Here is a 13,494-nt window from a genome sequence, read left to right on the forward strand (position 1 = left end):
TACATGACCAATCTTCCTCTCCTTTCTTGTAAAACTGATTCCAAGTAGCCCTTTTCCTCATATTCCATTGCACTTCATTCAGAGAACTTCCTTTTCTATCATGGAGTGTTCACCTACTTCATCACTCCCTGGTGGTCTAGTGGCTAGGATTCGGCGCTCTCACCGCCGCGGCCCGGGTTCGATTCCCGGTCAGGGAAAGGGAGGTCTTCTGACTGTTTTTGACAAAAACACAGATTTATCAAACGTAAAAAAATCTTACACTTCAGAGCATCATTTCTCATATGAAATCGTCTTTAAGTAGACTTGAGAAGCTGTGAGTGGTCAAAACAGATCATGGAAATTGATAACAAAGGGTGAGATGTCTTTCTAAATGAATTTTTGCTACTAAAAGACTTGTGCTCTTGTAGAAAAGAGAATTTTGTCAGAACTATTCAGGCCATGTTTGATATCTGAATCATCAATGTCTTCTTTCGCACCAGTACAATTTATAATGGAGCCAGGAACTCTCAACATCTAGCTCCTCAAAATCATCTTTTTTTGGTGCCAGTACTATACATCAAGGAGGCAAAACTGCTGTGTGGTAAACTTGAAAATTGCTATACATGATTAATTTTCCTCTCCTTTCTTGTAAAACTGATTCCTAGTAGCCCTTTTCCTCATATTCCATTGCACTTCATTCAGAGAACTTCCTTTTCTATCATGGAGTGTTCACCTACTTCATCACTCCCTGGTGGTCTAGTGGTTAGGATTCGGCGCTCTCACCGCCGCGGCCCGGGTTTGATTCCCGGTCAGGGAAAGGGAGGTCTTCTGACTGTTTTTGACAAAAACACAGACTTATCAAACGTAAAAAAAATCTTACACTTCAAAGCATCATTTCTCATATGAAATCGCCTTTAATTAGACTTAAGAAGCTGTGAGTGGTCAAAACAGATCATGGAAATTGATAACAAAGGGTGAGATGTCTTTCTAAATGAATTTTTGCTACTAAAAGACTTGTGCTCTTGTAGAAAAGAGAATTTTGTCAGAACTATTCAGGCCATGTTTGATATCTGAATCATCAATGTCTTCTTTCGCACCAGTACAATTTATAATGGAGCCAGGAACTCTCAACATCTAGCTCCTCAAAATCATCTTTTTTTGGTGCCAGTACTATACATAAAGGAGGCAAAACTGCTGTGTGGTAAACTTGAAAATTGCTATACATGACCAATCTTCCTCTAAAATTCTTGTAAAACTGATTCCTAGTAGCCCTTTTCCTCATATTCCATTGCACTTCATTCAGAGTACTTCCTTTTCTATCATGGAGTGTTCACCTACTTCATCACTCCCTGGTGGTCTAGTGGCTAGGATTCGGCGCTCTCACCGCCGCGGCCCGGGTTCGATTCCCGGTCAGGGAAAGGGATGTCTTCTGACTGTTTTTGACGAAAACACAGATTTATCAAACGTAAAAAAATCTTACACTTCAGAGCATAATTTCTCATATGAAATCGTCTTTAAGTAGACTTGAGAAGCTGTGAGTGGTCAAAACAGATCATGGAAATTGATAACAAAGGGTGAGATGTCTTTCTAAATGAATTTTTGCTACTAAAAGACTTGTGCTCTTGTAGAAAAGAGAATTTTGTCAGAACTATTCAGGCCATGTTTGATATCTGAATTATCAATGTCTACTTTCGCACCAGTACAATTTATAATGGAGCCAGGAACTCTCAACATCTAGCTCCTCAAAATCATCTTTTTTTGGTGCCAGTACTATACATCAAGGAGGCAAAACTGCTGTGTGGTAAACTTGAAAATTGCTATACATGATTAATCTTCCTCTCCTTTCTTGTAAAACTGATTCCTAGTAGCCCTTTTCCTCATATTCCATTGCACTTCATTCAGAGAACTTCCTTTTCTATCATGGAGTGTTCACCTACTTCATCACTCCCTGGTGGTCTAGTGGTTAGGATTCGGCGCTCTCACCGCCGCGGCCCGGGTTCGATTCCCGGTCAGGGAAAGGGAGGTCTTCTGACTGTTTTTGACGAAAACACAGACTTATCAAACGTAAAAAAATCTTACACTTCAAAGCATCATTTCTCATATGAAATCGTCTTTAATTAGACTTGAGAAGCTGTGAGTGGTCAAAACAGATCATGGAAATTGATAACAAAGGATGAGATGTCTTTCTAAATGAATTTTTGCTACTAAAAGACTTGTGCTCTTGTAGAAAAGAGAATTTTGTCAGAACTATTCAGGCCATGTTTGATATCTGAATCATCAATGTCTTCTTTCGCACCAGTACAATTTATAATGGAGCCAGGAACTCTCAACATCTAGCTCCTCAAAATCATCTTTTTTTGGTGCCAGTACTATACATCAAGGAGGCAAAACTGCTGTGTGGTAAACTTGAAAATTGCTATACATGACCAATCTTCCTCTCCTTTCTTGTAAAACTGATTCCTAGTAGCCCTTTTCCTCATATTCCATTGCACTTCATTCAGAGAACTTCCTTTTCTATCATGGAGTGTTCACCTACTTCATCACTCCCTGGTGGTCTAGTGGTTAGGATTCGGCGCTCTCACCGCCGCGGCCCGGGTTCGATTCCCGGTCAGGGAAAGGGAGGTCTTCTGACTGTTTTTGACGAAAACACAGACTTATCAAACGTAAAAAAATCTTACACTTCAAAGCATCATTTCTCATATGAAATCGTCTTTAATTAGACTTGAGAAGCTGTGAGTGGTCAAAACAGATCATGGAAATTGATAACAAAGGATGAGATGTCTTTCTAAATGAATTTTTGCTACTAAAAGACTTGTGCTCTTGTAGAAAAGAGAATTTTGTCAGAACTATTCAGGCCATGTTTGATATCTGAATCATCAATGTCTTCTTTCGCACCAGTACAATTTATAATGGAGCCAGGAACTCTCAACATCTAGCTCCTCAAAATCATCTTTTTTTGGTGCCAGTACTATACATCAAGGAGGCAAAACTGCTGTGTGGTAAACTTGAAAATTGCTATACATGACCAATCTTCCTCTCCTTTCTTGTAAAACTGATTCCTAGTAGCCCTTTTCCTCATATTCCATTGCACTTCATTCAGAGAACTTCCTTTTCTATCATGGAGTGTTCACCTACTTCATCACTCCCTGGTGGTCTAGTGGTTAGGATTCGGCGCTCTCACCGCCGCGGCCCAGGTTCGATTCCCGGTCAGGGAAAGGGAGGTCTTCTGACTGTTTTTGACGAAAACACAGACTTATCAAACGTAAAAAAATCTTACACTTCAAAGCATCATTTCTCATATGAAATCGTCTTTAATTAGACTTGAGAAGCTGTGAGTGGTCAAAACAGATCATGGAAATTGATAACAAAGGATGAGATGTCTTTCTAAATGAATTTTTGCTACTAAAAGACTTGTGCTCTTGTAGAAAAGAGAATTTTGTCAGAACTATTCAGGCCATGTTTGATATCTGAATCATCAATGTCTTCTTTCGCACCAGTACAATTTATAATGGAGCCAGGAACTCTCAACATCTAGCTCCTCAAAATCATCTTTTTTTGGTGCCAGTACTATACATCAAGGAGGCAAAACTGCTGTGTGGTAAACTTGAAAATTGCTATACATGACCAATCTTCCTCTCCTTTCTTGTAAAACTGATTCCTAGTAGCCCTTTTCCTCATATTCCATTGCACTTCATTCAGAGAACTTCCTTTTCTATCATGGAGTGTTCACCTACTTCATCACTCCCTGGTGGTCTAGTGGTTAGGATTCGGCGCTCTCACCGCCGCGGCCCGGGTTCGATTCCCGGTCAGGGAAAGGGAGGTCTTCTGACTGTTTTTGACGAAAACACAGACTTATCAAACGTAAAAAAATCTTACACTTCAAAGCATCATTTCTCATATGAAATCGTCTTTAATTAGACTTGAGAAGCTGTGAGTGGTCAAAACAGATCATGGAAATTGATAACAAAGGATGAGATGTCTTTCTAAATGAATTTTTGCTACTAAAAGACTTGTGCTCTTGTAGAAAAGAGAATTTTGTCAGAACTATTCAGGCCATGTTTGATATCTGAATCATCAATGTCTTCTTTCGCACCAGTACAATTTATAATGGAGCCAGGAACTCTCAACATCTAGCTCCTCAAAATCATCTTTTTTTGGTGCCAGTACTATACATCAAGGAGGCAAAACTGCTGTGTGGTAAACTTGAAAATTGCTATACATGACCAATCTTCCTCTCCTTTCTTGTAAAACTGATTCCTAGTAGCCCTTTTCCTCATATTCCATTGCACTTCATTCAGAGAACTTCCTTTTCTATCATGGAGTGTTCACCTACTTCATCACTCCCTGGTGGTCTAGTGGTTAGCATTCGGCGCTCTCACCGCCGCGGCCCGGGTTCGATTCCCGGTCAGGGAAAGGGAGGTCTTCTGACTGTTTTTGACGAAAACACAGATTTATCAAACGTAAAAAAATCTTACACTTCAGAGCATCATTTCTCATATGAAATCGTCTTTAAGTAGACTTGAGAAGCTGTGAGTGGTCAAAACAGATCATGGAAATTGATAACAAAGGGTGAGATGTCTTTCTAAATGAATTTTTGCTACTAAAAGACTTGTGCTCTTGTAGAAAAGAGAATTTTGTCAGAACTATTCAGGCCATGTTTGATATCTGAATTATCAATGTCTTCTTTCGCACCAGTACAATTTATAATGGAGCCAGGAACTCTCAACATCTAGCTCCTCAAAATCATCTTTTTTTGGTGCCAGTACTATACATCAAGGAGGCAAAACTGCTGTGTGGTAAACTTGAAAATTGCTATACATGATTAATCTTCCTCTCCTTTCTTGTAAAACTGATTCCTAGTAGCCCTTTTCCTCATATTCCATTGCACTTCATTCAGAGAATTTCCTTTTCTATCATGGAGTGTTCACCTACTTCATCACTCCCTGGTGGTCTAGTGGTTAGGATTCGGCGCTCTCACCGCCGCGGCCTGTGTTCGGTTCCCGGTCAGGGAAAGGGAGGTCTTCTGACTGTTTTTGACGAAAACACAGACTTATCAAACGTAAAAAAATCTTACACTTCAAAGCATCATTTCTCATATGAAATCGTCTTTAATTAGACTTGAGAAGCTGTGAGTGGTCAAAACAGATCATGGAAATTGATAACAAAGGATGAGATGTCTTTCTAAATGAATTTTTGCTACTAAAAGACTTGTGCTCTTGTAGAAAAGAGAATTTTGTCAGAACTATTCAGGCCATGTTTGATATCTGAATCATCAATGTCTTCTTTCGCACCAGTACAATTTATAATGGAGCCAGGAACTCTCAACATCTAGCTCCTCAAAATCATCTTTTTTTGGTGCCAGTACTATACATCAAGGAGGCAAAACTGCTGTGTGGTAAACTTGAAAATTGCTATACATGACCAATCTTCCTCTCCTTTCTTGTAAAACTGATTCTTAGTAGCCCTTTTCCTCATATTCCATTGCACTTCATTCAGAGAACTTCCTTTTCTATCATGGAGTGTTCACCTACTTCATCACTCCCTGGTTGTCTAGTGGTTAGGATTCGGCGCTCTCACCACAGCAGCCCGGGTTCGATTCCCGGTCAGGGAAAGGAAGGTCTTCTGACTGTTTTTGACGAAAACACAGATTTATCAAACGTAAAAAAATCTTACACTTCAGAGCATCATTTCTCATATGAAATCGTCTTTAAGTAGACTTGAGAAGCTGTGAGTGGTCAAAACAGATCATGGAAATTGATAACAAAGGGTGAGATGTCTTTCTAAATGAATTTTTGCTACTAAAAGACTTGTGCTCTTGTAGAAAAGAGAATTTTGTCAGAACTATTCAGGCCATGTTTGATATCTGAATCATCAATGTCTTCTTTCGCACCAGTACAATTTATAATGGAGCCAGGAACTCTCAACATGTAGCTCCTCAAAATCATCTTTTTTTGGTGCCAGTACTATACATCAAGGAGGCAAAACTGCTGTGTGGTAAACTTGAAAATTGCTATACATGACCAATCTTCCTCTCCTTTCTTGTAAAACTGATTCCAAGTAGCCCTTTTCCTCATATTCCATTGCACTTCATTCAGAGAACTTCCTTTTCTATCATGGAGTGTTCACCTACTTCATCACTCCCTGGTGGTCTAGTGGCTAGGATTCGGCGCTCTCACCGCCGCGGCCCGGGTTCGATTCCCGGTCAGGGAAAGGGAGGTCTTCTGACTGTTTTTGACAAAAACACAGATTTATCAAACGTAAAAAAATCTTACACTTCAGAGCATCATTTCTCATATGAAATCGTCTTTAAGTAGACTTGAGAAGCTGTGAGTGGTCAAAACAGATCATGGAAATTGATAACAAAGGGTGAGATGTCTTTCTAAATGAATTTTTGCTACTAAAAGACTTGTGCTCTTGTAGAAAAGAGAATTTTGTCAGAACTATTCAGGCCATGTTTGATATCTGAATCATCAATGTCTTCTTTCGCACCAGTACAATTTATAATGGAGCCAGGAACTCTCAACATCTAGCTCCTCAAAATCATCTTTTTTTGGTGCCAGTACTATACATCAAGGAGGCAAAACTGCTGTGTGGTAAACTTGAAAATTGCTATACATGACCAATCTTCCTCTCCTTTCTTGTAAAACTGATTCCTAGTAGCCCTTTTCCTCATATTCAATTGCACTTCATTCAGAGAACTTCCTTTTCTATCATGGAGTGTTCACCTACTTCATCACTCCCTGGTGGTCTAGTGGTTAGGATTCGGCGCTCTCACCGCCGCGGCCCGGGTTCGATTCCTGGTCAGGGAAAGGGAGGTCTTCTGACTGTTTTTGACGAAAACACAGATTTATCAAACGTAAAAAAATCTTACACTTCAGAGCATCATTTCTCATATGAAATCGTCTTTAAGTAGACTTGAGAAGCTGTGAGTGGTCAAAACAGATCATGGAAATTGATAACAAAGGGTGAGATGTCTTTCTAAATGAATTTTTGCTACTAAAAGACTTGTGCTCTTGTAGAAAAGAGAATTTTGTCAGAACTATTCAGGCCATGTTTGATATCTGAATTATCAATGTCTTCTTTCGCACCAGTACAATTTATAATGGAGCCAGGAACTCTCAACATCTAGCTCCTCAAAATCATCTTTTTTTGGTGCCAGTACTATACATCAAGGAGGCAAAACTGCTGTGTGGTAAACTTGAAAATTGCTATACATGATTAATTTTCCTCTCCTTTCTTGTAAAACTGATTCCTAGTAGCCCTTTTCCTCATATTCCATTGCACTTCATTCAGAGAACTTCCTTTTCTATCATGGAGTGTTCACCTACTTCATCACTCCATGGTGGTCTAGTGGTTAGGATTCGGCGCTCTCACCGCCGCGGCCCGGGTTCGATTCCCGGTCAGGGAAAGGGAGGTCTTCTGACTGTTTTTGACAAAAACACAGATTTATCAAACGTAAAAAAATCTTACACTTCAGAGCATCATTTCTCATATGAAATCGTCTTTAAGTAGACTTGAGAAGCTGTGAGTGGTCAAAACAGATCATGGAAATTGATAACAAAGGGTGAGATGTCTTTCTAAATGAATTTTTGCTACTAAAAGACTTGTGCTCTTGTAGAAAAGAGAATTTTGTCAGAACTATTCAGGCCATGTTTGATATCTGAATCATCAATGTCTTCTTTCGCACCAGTACAATTTATAATGGAGCCAGGAACTCTCAACATCTAGCTCCTCAAAATCATCTTTTTTTGGTGCCAGTACTATACATCAAGGAGGCAAAACTGCTGTGTGGTAAACTTGAAAATTGCTATACATGACCAATCTTCCTCTCCTTTCTTGTAAAACTGATTCCTAGTAGCCCTTTTCCTCATATTCCATTGCACTTCATTCAGAGAACTTCCTTTTCTATCATGGAGTGTTCACCTACTTCATCACTCCCTGGTGGTCTAGTGGTTAGGATTCGGCGCTCTCACCGCCGCGGCCCGGGTTCGATTCCTGGTCAGGGAAAGGGAGGTCTTCTGACTGTTTTTGACGAAAACACAGATTTATCAAACGTAAAAAAATCTTACACTTCAGAGCATCATTTCTCATATGAAATCATCTTTAAGTAGACTTGAGAAGCTGTGAGTGGTCAAAACAGATCATGGAAATTGATAACAAAGGGTGAGATGTCTTTCTAAATGAATTTTTGCTACTAAAAGACTTGTGCTCTTGTAGAAAAGAGAATTTTTTCAGAACTATTCAGGCCATGTTTGATATCTGAATTATCAATGTCTTCTTTCGCACCAGTACAATTTATAATGGAGCCAGGAACTCTCAACATCTAGCTCCTCAAAATCATCTTTTTTTGGTGCCAGTACTATACATCAAGGAGGCAAAACTGCTGTGTGGTAAACTTGAAAATTGCTATACATGATTAATTTTCCTCTCCTTTCTTGTAAAACTGATTCCTAGTAGCCCTTTTCCTCATATTCCATTGCACTTCATTCAGAGAACTTCCTTTTCTATCATGGAGTGTTCACCTACTTCATCACTCCCTGGTGGTCTAGTGGTTAGGATTCGGCGCTCTCACCGCCGCGGCCCGGGTTTGATTCCCGGTCAGGGAAAGGGAGGTCTTCTGACTGTTTTTGACAAAAACACAGACTTATCAAACGTAAAAAAAATCTTACACTTCAAAGCATCATTTCTCATATGAAATCGCCTTTAATTAGACTTAAGAAGCTGTGAGTGGTCAAAACAGATCATGGAAATTGATAACAAAGGGTGAGATGTCTTTCTAAATGAATTTTTGCTACTAAAAGACTTGTGCTCTTGTAGAAAAGAGAATTTTGTCAGAACTATTCAGGCCATGTTTGATATCTGAATCATCAATGTCTTCTTTCGCACCAGTACAATTTATAATGGAGCCAGGAACTCTCAACATCTAGCTCCTCAAAATCATCTTTTTTTGGTGCCAGTACTATACATCAAGGAGGCAAAACTGCTGTGTGGTAAACTTGAAAATTGCTATACATGACCAATCTTCCTCTAAAATTCTTGTAAAACTGATTCCTAGTAGCCCTTTTCCTCATATTCCATTGCACTTCATTCAGAGTACTTCCTTTTCTATCATGGAGTGTTCACCTACTTCATCACTCCCTGGTGGTCTAGTGGCTAGGATTCGGCGCTCTCACCGCCGCGGCCCGGGTTCGATTCCCGGTCAGGGAAAGGGATGTCTTCTGACTGTTTTTGACGAAAACACAGATTTATCAAACGTAAAAAAATCTTACACTTCAGAGCATAATTTCTCATATGAAATCGTCTTTAAGTAGACTTGAGAAGCTGTGAGTGGTCAAAACAGATCATGGAAATTGATAACAAAGGGTGAGATGTCTTTCTAAATGAATTTTTGCTACTAAAAGACTTGTGCTCTTGTAGAAAAGAGAATTTTGTCAGAACTATTCAGGCCATGTTTGATATCTGAATTATCAATGTCTACTTTCGCACCAGTACAATTTATAATGGAGCCAGGAACTCTCAACATCTAGCTCCTCAAAATCATCTTTTTTTGGTGCCAGTACTATACATCAAGGAGGCAAAACTGCTGTGTGGTAAACTTGAAAATTGCTATACATGATTAATCTTCCTCTCCTTTCTTGTAAAACTGATTCCTAGTAGCCCTTTTCCTCATATTCCATTGCACTTCATTCAGAGAACTTCCTTTTCTATCATGGAGTGTTCACCTACTTCATCACTCCCTGGTGGTCTAGTGGTTAGGATTCGGCGCTCTCACCGCCGCGGCCCGGGTTCGATTCCCGGTCAGGGAAAGGGAGGTCTTCTGACTGTTTCTGACGAAAACACAGACTTATCAAACGTAAAAAAATCTTACACTTCAAAGCATCATTTCTCATATGAAATCGTCTTTAATTAGACTTGAGAAGCTGTGAGTGGTCAAAACAGATCATGGAAATTGATAACAAAGGATGAGATGTCTTTCTAAATGAATTTTTGCTACTAAAAGACTTGTGCTCTTGTAGAAAAGAGAATTTTGTCAGAACTATTCAGGCCATGTTTGATATCTGAATCATCAATGTCTTCTTTCGCACCAGTACAATTTATAATGGAGCCAGGAACTCTCAACATCTAGCTCCTCAAAATCATCTTTTTTTGGTGCCAGTACTATACATCAAGGAGGCAAAACTGCTGTGTGGTAAACTTGAAAATTGCTATACATGACCAATCTTCCTCTCCTTTCTTGTAAAACTGATTCCTAGTAGCCCTTTTCCTCATATTCCATTGCACTTCATTCAGAGAACTTCCTTTTCTATCATGGAGTGTTCACCTACTTCATCACTCCCTGGTGGTCTAGTGGTTAGGATTCGGCGCTCTCACCGCCGCGGCCCGGGTTCGATTCCCGGTCAGGGAAAGGGAGGTCTTCTGACTGTTTTTGACGAAAACACAGACTTATCAAACGTAAAAAAATCTTACACTTCAAAGCATCATTTCTCATATGAAATCGTCTTTAATTAGACTTGAGAAGCTGTGAGTGGTCAAAACAGATCATGGAAATTGATAACAAAGGATGAGATGTCTTTCTAAATGAATTTTTGCTACTAAAAGACTTGTGCTCTTGTAGAAAAGAGAATTTTGTCAGAACTATTCAGGCCATGTTTGATATCTGAATCATCAATGTCTTCTTTCGCACCAGTACAATTTATAATGGAGCCAGGAACTCTCAACATCTAGCTCCTCAAAATCATCTTTTTTTGGTGCCAGTACTATACATCAAGGAGGCAAAACTGCTGTGTGGTAAACTTGAAAATTGCTATACATGACCAATCTTCCTCTCCTTTCTTGTAAAACTGATTCCTAGTAGCCCTTTTCCTCATATTCCATTGCACTTCATTCAGAGAACTTCCTTTTCTATCATGGAGTGTTCACCTACTTCATCACTCCCTGGTGGTCTAGTGGTTAGGATTCGGCGCTCTCACGGCCCGGGTTCGATTCCCGGTCAGGGAAAGGGAGGTCTTCTGACTGTTTTTGACGAAAACACAGACTTATCAAACGTAAAAAAATCTTACACTTCAAAGCATCATTTCTCATATGAAATCGTCTTTAATTAGACTTGAGAAGCTGTGAGTGGTCAAAACAGATCATGGAAATTGATAACAAAGGATGAGATGTCTTTCTAAATGAATTTTTGCTACTAAAAGACTTGTGCTCTTGTAGAAAAGAGAATTTTGTCAGAACTATTCAGGCCATGTTTGATATCTGAATCATCAATGTCTTCTTTCGCACCAGTACAATTTATAATGGAGCCAGGAACTCTCAACATCTAGCTCCTCAAAATCATCTTTTTTTGGTGCCAGTACTATACATCAAGGAGGCAAAACTGCTGTGTGGTAAACTTGAAAATTGCTATACATGACCAATCTTCCTCTCCTTTCTTGTAAAACTGATTCCTAGTAGCCCTTTTCCTCATATTCCATTGCACTTCATTCAGAGAACTTCCTTTTCTATCATGGAGTGTTCACCTACTTCATCACTCCCTGGTGGTCTAGTGGTTAGGATTCGGCACTCTCACCGCCGCGGCCCGTGTTCGATTCCCGGTCAGGGAAAGGGAGGTCTTCTGACTGTTTTTGACGAAAACACAGACTTATCAAACGTAAAAAAATCTTACACTTCAAAGCATCATTTCTCATATGAAATCGTCTTTAATTAGACTTGAGAAGCTGTGAGTGGTCAAAACAGATCATGGAAATTGATAACAAAGGATGAGATGTCTTTCTAAATGAATTTTTGCTACTAAAAGACTTGTGCTCTTGTAGAAAAGAGAATTTTGTCAGAACTATTCAGGCCATGTTTGATATCTGAATCATCAATGTCTTCTTTCGCACCAGTACAATTTATAATGGAGCCAGGAACTCTCAACATCTAGCTCCTCAAAATCATCTTTTTTTGGTGCCAGTACTATACATCAAGGAGGCAAAACTGCTGTGTGGTAAACTTGAAAATTGCTATACATGACCAATCTTCCTCTCCTTTCTTGTAAAACTGATTCCTAGTAGCCCTTTTCCTCATATTCCATTGCACTTCATTCAGAGAACTTCCTTTTCTATCATGGAGTGTTCACCTACTTCATCACTCCCTGGTGGTCTAGTGGTTAGGATTCGGCGCTCTCACCGCCGCGGCCCGGGTTCGATTCCCGGTCAGGGAAAGGGAGGTCTTCTGACTGTTTTTGACGAAAACACAGACTTATCAAACGTAAAAAAATCTTACACTTCAAAGCATCATTTCTCATATGAAATCGTCTTTAATTAGACTTGAGAAGCTGTGAGTGGTCAAAACAGATCATGGAAATTGATAACAAAGGATGAGATGTCTTTCTAAATGAATTTTTGCTACTAAAAGACTTGTGCTCTTGTAGAAAAGAGAATTTTGTCAGAACTATTCAGGCCATGTTTGATATCTGAATCATCAATGTCTTCTTTCGCACCAGTACAATTTATAATGGAGCCAGGAACTCTCAACATCTAGCTCCTCAAAATCATCTTTTTTTGGTGCCAGTACTATACATCAAGGAGGCAAAACTGCTGTGTGGTAAACTTGAAAATTGCTATACATGACCAATCTTCCTCTCCTTTCTTGTAAAACTGATTCCTAGTAGCCCTTTTCCTCATATTCCATTGCACTTCATTCAGAGAACTTCCTTTTCTATCATGGAGTGTTCACCTACTTCATCACTCCCTGGTGGTCTAGTGGTTAGGATTCGGCGCTCTCACCGCCGCGGCCCGGGTTCGATTCCCGGTCAGGGAAAGGGATGTCTTCTGACTGTTTTTGACGAAAACACAGACTTATCAAATGTAAAAAAATCTTACACTTCAAAGCATCATTTCTCATATGAAATCGTCTATAATTAGACTTGAGAAGCTGTGAGTGGTCAAAACAGATCATGGAAATTGATAACAAAGGATGAGATGTCTTTCTAAATGAATTTTTGCTACTAAAAGACTTGTGCTCTTGTAGAAAAGAGAATTTTGTCAGAACTATTCAGGCCATGTTTGATATCTGAATCATCAATGTCTTCTTTCGCACCAGTACAATTTATAATGGAGCCAGGAACTCTCAACATCTAGCTCCTCAAAATCATCTTTTTTTGGTGCCAGTACTATACATCAAGGAGGCAAAACTGCTGTGTGGTAAACTTGAAAATTGCTATACATGACCAATCTTCCTCTCCTTTCTTGTAAAACTGATTCCTAGTAGCCCTTTTCCTCATAATCCATTGCACTTCATTCAGAGAACTTCCTTTTCTATCATGGAGTGTTCACCTACTTCATCACTCCCTGGTGGTCTAGTGGTTAGGATTCGGCGCTCTCACCGCCGCGGCCCGGGTTCGATTCCCGGTCAGGGAAAGGGAGGTCTTCTGACTGTTTTTGACGAAAACATAGACTTATCAAACGTAAAAAAATCTTACACTTCAAAGCATCATTTCTCATATGAAATCGTCTTTAATTAGACTTGAGAAGCTGTGAG

The 13,494-nt window shown here is 39.6% G+C and overlaps 20 non-coding genes across 20 annotated transcripts; all 20 read left to right on the forward strand.

Moving 5' to 3' along the window:
• Positions 1–125: 125 nt before the first annotated feature.
• On the forward strand, positions 126–197 carry TRNAE-CUC (transfer RNA glutamic acid (anticodon CUC)). Its single transcript has one exon. It is a non-coding gene; the product is annotated as a tRNA-Glu (tRNA).
• A 527-nt stretch (positions 198–724) lies between these two features.
• TRNAE-CUC (transfer RNA glutamic acid (anticodon CUC)) lies at positions 725–796 on the forward strand. Its single transcript has one exon. It is a non-coding gene; the product is annotated as a tRNA-Glu (tRNA).
• Positions 797–1,325: 529 nt separating this feature from the next.
• On the forward strand, positions 1,326–1,397 carry TRNAE-CUC (transfer RNA glutamic acid (anticodon CUC)). The gene has a single exon. It is a non-coding gene; the product is annotated as a tRNA-Glu (tRNA).
• A 527-nt stretch (positions 1,398–1,924) lies between these two features.
• On the forward strand, positions 1,925–1,996 carry TRNAE-CUC (transfer RNA glutamic acid (anticodon CUC)). Its single transcript has one exon. It is a non-coding gene; the product is annotated as a tRNA-Glu (tRNA).
• Positions 1,997–2,523: 527 nt separating this feature from the next.
• Positions 2,524–2,595, forward strand: TRNAE-CUC (transfer RNA glutamic acid (anticodon CUC)). Its single transcript has one exon. It is a non-coding gene; the product is annotated as a tRNA-Glu (tRNA).
• A 527-nt stretch (positions 2,596–3,122) lies between these two features.
• Positions 3,123–3,194, forward strand: TRNAE-CUC (transfer RNA glutamic acid (anticodon CUC)). Its single transcript has one exon. It is a non-coding gene; the product is annotated as a tRNA-Glu (tRNA).
• Positions 3,195–3,721: 527 nt separating this feature from the next.
• On the forward strand, positions 3,722–3,793 carry TRNAE-CUC (transfer RNA glutamic acid (anticodon CUC)). Its single transcript has one exon. It is a non-coding gene; the product is annotated as a tRNA-Glu (tRNA).
• A 527-nt stretch (positions 3,794–4,320) lies between these two features.
• On the forward strand, positions 4,321–4,392 carry TRNAE-CUC (transfer RNA glutamic acid (anticodon CUC)). The gene has a single exon. It is a non-coding gene; the product is annotated as a tRNA-Glu (tRNA).
• A 1,725-nt stretch (positions 4,393–6,117) lies between these two features.
• Positions 6,118–6,189, forward strand: TRNAE-CUC (transfer RNA glutamic acid (anticodon CUC)). Its single transcript has one exon. It is a non-coding gene; the product is annotated as a tRNA-Glu (tRNA).
• A 527-nt stretch (positions 6,190–6,716) lies between these two features.
• On the forward strand, positions 6,717–6,788 carry TRNAE-CUC (transfer RNA glutamic acid (anticodon CUC)). The gene has a single exon. It is a non-coding gene; the product is annotated as a tRNA-Glu (tRNA).
• Positions 6,789–7,315: 527 nt separating this feature from the next.
• Positions 7,316–7,387, forward strand: TRNAE-CUC (transfer RNA glutamic acid (anticodon CUC)). The gene has a single exon. It is a non-coding gene; the product is annotated as a tRNA-Glu (tRNA).
• A 527-nt stretch (positions 7,388–7,914) lies between these two features.
• Positions 7,915–7,986, forward strand: TRNAE-CUC (transfer RNA glutamic acid (anticodon CUC)). Its single transcript has one exon. It is a non-coding gene; the product is annotated as a tRNA-Glu (tRNA).
• A 527-nt stretch (positions 7,987–8,513) lies between these two features.
• TRNAE-CUC (transfer RNA glutamic acid (anticodon CUC)) lies at positions 8,514–8,585 on the forward strand. The gene has a single exon. It is a non-coding gene; the product is annotated as a tRNA-Glu (tRNA).
• A 529-nt stretch (positions 8,586–9,114) lies between these two features.
• TRNAE-CUC (transfer RNA glutamic acid (anticodon CUC)) lies at positions 9,115–9,186 on the forward strand. Its single transcript has one exon. It is a non-coding gene; the product is annotated as a tRNA-Glu (tRNA).
• Positions 9,187–9,713: 527 nt separating this feature from the next.
• TRNAE-CUC (transfer RNA glutamic acid (anticodon CUC)) lies at positions 9,714–9,785 on the forward strand. Its single transcript has one exon. It is a non-coding gene; the product is annotated as a tRNA-Glu (tRNA).
• Positions 9,786–10,312: 527 nt separating this feature from the next.
• TRNAE-CUC (transfer RNA glutamic acid (anticodon CUC)) lies at positions 10,313–10,384 on the forward strand. The gene has a single exon. It is a non-coding gene; the product is annotated as a tRNA-Glu (tRNA).
• A 1,120-nt stretch (positions 10,385–11,504) lies between these two features.
• On the forward strand, positions 11,505–11,576 carry TRNAE-CUC (transfer RNA glutamic acid (anticodon CUC)). Its single transcript has one exon. It is a non-coding gene; the product is annotated as a tRNA-Glu (tRNA).
• Positions 11,577–12,103: 527 nt separating this feature from the next.
• Positions 12,104–12,175, forward strand: TRNAE-CUC (transfer RNA glutamic acid (anticodon CUC)). Its single transcript has one exon. It is a non-coding gene; the product is annotated as a tRNA-Glu (tRNA).
• Positions 12,176–12,702: 527 nt separating this feature from the next.
• TRNAE-CUC (transfer RNA glutamic acid (anticodon CUC)) lies at positions 12,703–12,774 on the forward strand. The gene has a single exon. It is a non-coding gene; the product is annotated as a tRNA-Glu (tRNA).
• A 527-nt stretch (positions 12,775–13,301) lies between these two features.
• TRNAE-CUC (transfer RNA glutamic acid (anticodon CUC)) lies at positions 13,302–13,373 on the forward strand. The gene has a single exon. It is a non-coding gene; the product is annotated as a tRNA-Glu (tRNA).
• Positions 13,374–13,494: the final 121 nt, after the last annotated feature.

The sequence above is a fragment of the Pseudophryne corroboree genome, chromosome 8, assembly GCF_028390025.1.
Source record: "Pseudophryne corroboree isolate aPseCor3 chromosome 8, aPseCor3.hap2, whole genome shotgun sequence".
NCBI classification, from domain to species: Eukaryota; Metazoa; Chordata; class Amphibia; order Anura; family Myobatrachidae; genus Pseudophryne; species Pseudophryne corroboree.